We start from the raw sequence: 6,120 nt of genomic DNA on the forward strand, positions 1-6,120 counted from the left end.
GCACTGGGGATACAGTGCTGAACAAGGCAGATAAGCCTCCCGCATTTGTGGACCTCACCATCTGACTCTTACAAGTGGCTGCAGAAGTAATTACTTGCAGTCATTTCCATAAGCAGTTCCAACTGTGTACTGCAGAGAACCAGGTGAGGATTTATGAGGGAGGAGGTTCTCAAAGTCAGGGGCTTCCTGTTGACATCACAATGAAGTGGGAAGGTTAAGAATGAGGAGACAAGATGGGGGTGAAGAGCATGAGCAAAGAAAGGAAGGAAGCTAGGAATACCCAAGAATCTAAGGAAGGCTGATGTGGCCAAAGACCAGAGAAAAAGAGGCTGGGGCACTGCAGGAATGGAGAGGTCAGGAAAGCAGACGGGCAGATCTATGCGGCCCTAAGTTGGCTGGGTTATTGTTTTCAGTTTCAGTGTGCAGTTTATTCATATATTGCACAACTATCACCAAACACTTTGACGTTAATTTCATGTTAATTTTACTGAGCTGTGGTAGCTACATAGAAGTTTCTGGTCTGTGAGGGTGTTTCTCGAAGGGATTATAAGTAGAATTGGGTGACAAAGAAAGCCAGATGGCTGTCCTCTGTGTGGGTGGGCTCATTCAGTCTATTGAGGACCTTAAAGAAAACGTGAAGTTGAATTCTTCCAGGTAGCTGGACACTGGTTGTCCTCTGCCATGGGTGCTTCTGATTCCCAGGGCTGGGAGCTACCCCGCCAGCTTGTGGGTGGCAGAGGGTAAGATTCAATTTCTGTAATCACATGAGTTACTACCTTATACTTTCTTGTTTTTGTTTGTTTTTTGAGACAGGGTTTCTCTGTGTAGCCTTGGCTGTTCTGGACTCCCTTTGTAGACCAGGCTGGCCTGGAACTCCCAGCGATCCTCCTGCCTCTGCCTCTTGAGTGCTGGGATTAAAGGCATGTGCCACCATGCTCAGCTCTTACCACCTTTGTACGTTTCTCTTTAGGTACAGGTCCGCCTGATTCTGTTTCTCTGAGAACTCGGGGCCATGCTGAGCAAACTCAGTTTTGTCATGCCAAGAACCCACCTCATCCATATCCAATCATGGCTCCAGGGTGCTCTGCCTCTAGTCTGTCCTTTCTCTAATCTCTCTCAGCATGCTGCCAAGGAAAACCTTCCCAAGACAAAAACGGCCATGTCACTTCTCTGCTTTTAACATCTCAAGGCTCCTCACCTACCCGAGGTCACCCAAATCTTTGTCTTTACTAATGCAGCTCTGACTTCGTTTTCAGGTGCAGGCCCAGCCAAGCAGACCCCAACCCATCTCTAAGTCTGCCCGATGTCCTGGAATCCTCTCTTCTTTAGCAGTGATGGGCACAAAAATGGAAAGTTGAGGTGGGGGAGGACACCTGTGCAAGTGGCTTCTGTTCATGGCAGAGCCACAGGAACTACCCTCTCCAGCAGACAAGAAGAGGAAGTGGCAGCTCCCTGTCAGCAGGGGCTGCTGCAGACCTGCGGCCAGGAGAGTAGCAGTGGGATGGCTCTGAGTCCTTCCTGATGTCACAGTGTCAACAGTCCCACAACCCAGTTTACAACTGAACTTTCAGCTAACTGGGAAGAAGATATCTTGTTTCAGAAGGTTTGAACCTGGATTTGTATATCTGAAAGCTAGTGCCCAGATATCATTTTCCTGGCATAATGAGCCCTAAAGTTCGGAGATAGAACTCACCTCTCACTACAGATTGAACCATCCCAACTGGCTGTACTTGCGCTTTGGTCTTTCAGTCATTCCCTTCCAGGTATCAAGATTCAGGACAAATCACGGGCAACAGACCAGACAATTAATTCCACAGATCTTGCAAGGAAGGACTTTCTTCCTGGAGAGGAAGAAGTGATGATGGGAGACTTCTGAGATCTAGCAGAGTTAAGCCATGATGGTTTCTTCTGGGAAAAACAAAAACAAACAAACAAACCAAAACAAAACAAAAATTGGTCTAACAGATGGTTTCAAACACTTTATTCATGAGATTTAACTTGATTTGCTACTATGTATCAAGCAATATACCAAGCACTGTACATTCAGCCAAGAATAACAAAGTTCCTGTGTGTCTCAATCTCAAAATTGTAAAACAGTAAATGTAAGTTGTACATGTAAGTACTATGACAAAAGCATCTTGTTTTTGTGGTGCTGGGGACCGAACCCAGGGTTCTGTGCTTTCTGGGAAACAACCACTCTACAACCTAGACATGCCTCGTTCTGAGACAAAAGCTAAGTTAGATAAAGGCAGAATCAATGAGATTGCAAATTCAGTTACTAAACATACTTTTCTGAAAGTCTCTAAATCTGCTGACTAGAGAATCCCTACAAGAGGAAGCATTCATCTATTACAGTGGGCGCCCTGCAGATGGTGCCATTACCTGACTGACCACAGCCAACAGGGTGAGGAGTCAACAGCTGACTAGGCTGACAAGAGGCTGTCCTGGGAATTTGGACACAGAACCTTGGGAACAAAAAGCTGCTGCCTCAGGTCCCGTGGATCTCAGGTAGATCCCCATTATTCTAGAGGTTGGAAGTCCTGTCCTTTGAGTCTTTTGAGTCCTAGAGTTTCCAATGGATTCCTCAGTGGATTGTTCCCAAGTCAGCTTTGTTCCTAGAAACCACAATTACTGCGTCTAAGGATAACAATGCTGATGATCAGGATGACTGAGGGCTGTATCTAACATTTATTAAAACAGAAACAATACAGCCAGCAGGAACAATGCTTCACTTCCTCTACCCCAGGCTGACAGCCACTGTTCTGCTTTGCCCTCTCACCCTTTTGTGACTTTGGCACAAGGCTCAGTGTTACAGCATTTGTCAGAATCAACCTAGCATTTTTTGTTTGAGACTGGGTCTAATAAAGCTCAAGCTGGTTACAAATTTGTTATGGAGACGGGCAAGATGGCTCATTGCAAGAACTTGGCTCCGCCCTTAATCCCAGTACTTGGGAGGCAGGGGCAGGCGGTAACCTTGAGTTCGAAGCCAGCCTGATCTATAATACAGTCCAGGACAGCCAAGGCTACACAGAGAAACCCTGTCTCAAAAAACAAAAACAAACAAAAAGTAAAGAACTTGGTGCAATAAGGAAAAATACTGTGTTAAAAGTCTAGTGACCTGAATTCTATCCCTGGAACCTCTGTTGAAGGTGAAAAATGACTCCTGAGTTGAACTCTGACCGCTACACACATAATTTAAAAAAGGATACTTCAATAAGGAGCTGAGGATGAAGGATGAGCTTGACCTGCTGACCCTCCACAGTGCTGGGATTACAGGCCCAATACACCATGCCAGGCTGACTGGCCAGCCTTCCTATCACCTTGGGAAAACATTCATATTCCCTGAGCAGCAGCATATGGGTTTCTATATTCTCCCTATCCCCTTAACTTCTTTCTTCCTCCTTGTTGGCTTTTGTGGGCTAGGATTACCTTGGGCTCACCTTCCTTCTGCCTCAGGCCTACCCCTACCCCCAGACCGGGTTTCTCTGTATAGCCCGATGTCTTGAAATAGTTCTGTAGAACAAGCAGTCCTCAAACTCAGGAGATCCACCTGCCTGTTTCTGCTTCTAGATCACTGGGATTGGAGGCGTGTGTCACCACACTCAACCTGCCTCAGCCTTTTGAAGGTGAAGATCACATGTGCTATCCCACTGGAAATAACATTTTTAATGTTTCAAGAGCAGTAGCTCCAATGCCACTTAATTAAGAGTTGGGAGGTGGAGTGGTGGTTCAGAACACTGGCTGCCCTTACAGAGGACCCAGGTTCAATTCACAGCACCCACACGGAGCTCAGAGCCGCTTGCAGTTCCAGTTCCGCGGGACCTGATGCCTTCTGCTGACCTCCATGGGGACCTGGCATACACAGGGCAAACAGACATACGTGCAATGCAAAACATTCATACAATACAAATATTAAAAACAAACAAACAGATAAATAAAGAGTTGGTTCAGGAATGGTGGTACTGCCTTTAATTCCAGTATTTAGGAGGAAGAGGTAGACAGACCACTATGAGCTCAAGGCCAGTCTAATCTACAAAACTAGTTCCAGGCTAGCCAGGGCTACATAGTGAGAACCTGGATCAAACAAAGTTAAGTTTGGACTCTTAAAATTGTCATAAGCCTGAATTTAAACAAAACTTTGTCCCAGCTGAGCAGTGGTGACATACACCTTTAATCCCTGAACTCAGGAATGCAAAGGCAGGTGGATCTCTGTGAGTTCGAGGCTGATCTGGTCCACAGAGTTCCAGGACAGCCAAGGCTACAGAGAAACCCTGTCTTGAAAAGCAAACAGAAAAAAAAAGGGGGGGCTGTCCTAGACAGACTTTGTAGATCAGGCTGACCTTGAACTCACAGCCATCCACCTGCCTCTGCCTCCCAAGTGCTGGGAGTACAGGCGTGCACCACCACATCTGGCCAAGACTTTGTTTCTTATTGTATCCCAAAAGTGTTACTTAGCTTTTCACAGCCTCAGTTTCTCCATCAATAACATAGAAAAAAAATAGTAGTAATACCATTTCTCTCCTAGGGTAAGACTTAATAAGATGGAGGCATGTTTTCTTACTCTATCTAGGACCACCTGCCCAGATATGGTACTGCCCACAGTGTGTGGGGTGCCATCAATCATTACTCAAAGGACATGCCCCACAGACCAATTTTAGGAAGGCTTTTCTTCAACTAAGATGCCCTCTTCCCCAGCTAGACACAGTGGTACACATCTTTGATCCCAGTACTAAGGAGGCAAAGGAGGGTAGACCTCGGGAGTGAGGCCAGCCCGGAATACATATCAAGTACCAGCCAGGACTACAGACTTTTGTCTCAAAAAAGATGACAGTTTGTCAGATATATCTAAGTTTATGTCAAATAAACAAATACTAACCAGCACACCATTTTCTCTAAGACCTGGTCTGGTCTATGGTTTTTCCAGATTTGCTGTTTTTTTTTTTTTTTTTTTTTTTGTCTCCATCAAAGTTTGGCTTCATTTTCTTGCAAACAAGGAACTTTGTCCCCCTATGCCAGGGTCAAAAGCCCTTTAATCCTTTCCCATACTGACCTGGGCAAGGAGAGAAGAACAGTTATCTACCACTAGGTAAAGATTACCCCCAAAGCAATGACTTTCAACAAACATTTACTGTCTCACTGCCCTGGGTCTGAATGAAGTTCCAGAAGTTCTCTGGGTGTTGTGGCTCTGGGTGTCTCAGGAGGCACCTGGCTGGGGCTCAAAGTCCAGCTTCCAATATGGTTCGCTGGCATGGCTGATGACGGAGGCTCTGATGTCATGTGGAGCCCTCTAGGACACAAGGGCTTGGGCTTCATCATGACTTGGAAGCTGGCTTTTCCAGAGGTGAGGATTTAAAAGAACCAGAATGGAAGCCAAAAGGTCCTTTATGAAAGCTTCTGTCACTTCTTCAACAGCTCGTGGGGTGTATGGTTGCTCTCCTCGGCAGAGTGAGTGCTGATGCAGAGACTGCTTCCCTTGAGGAGGCCTACAAGCCCTGCAGGGGCCATATACTGGTCAGCATCTTCCTACACTATTCCAAGTTCAGATTTCAAGAAAGGAAACCTGATTTCAGGAATCTGAACACAATGATTTACAAGCAATGGTGGAAGTAAGGGTAGATATGATGAGAAACACCAAATATAAGGAGGATGAAGATCTCTTGTCTAAGTATCCTGTCTTAGGAACTGGAAGAGAGCAGATGACATTCAGGAAAGGAGACACAGGCTACCCTAAAGTCCAAGGACAAAGAGCAACACCAAACATAAGTGCTCACCTGCTGGAAGAGGACAATCTGCTGTCTAGCCCAGCCCTGCCTGTGTCCATTATGGGGCCTGAGATTGGGATCCATGAGTCCAGGCTAAACTGTGCCCTGCCTACTATTCCAAATGGCAAGCTCTAAGCCCCAGTGTCATACAGTGTGAGCTGCATTGGGATGTCAGACCTTTAAAGTGGCAGTACTGATGTCATGAGGCTGTTAGGGTGAGCAGCATCTAGACTGGTGTCCTTCAGAAAGACTCTGACACATGGAAAGAAACAAGGGACAAACATGCACAAAGGAAAGATCTTGGGAGGACACTGCAAGAAGATGGCTGTCTGCAAACCAGGACAGGCTCCCACAAGAA

This window comes from Acomys russatus, chromosome 5 (genome assembly GCF_903995435.1).
Source record: "Acomys russatus chromosome 5, mAcoRus1.1, whole genome shotgun sequence".
Taxonomy (NCBI): Eukaryota; Metazoa; Chordata; class Mammalia; order Rodentia; family Muridae; genus Acomys; species Acomys russatus.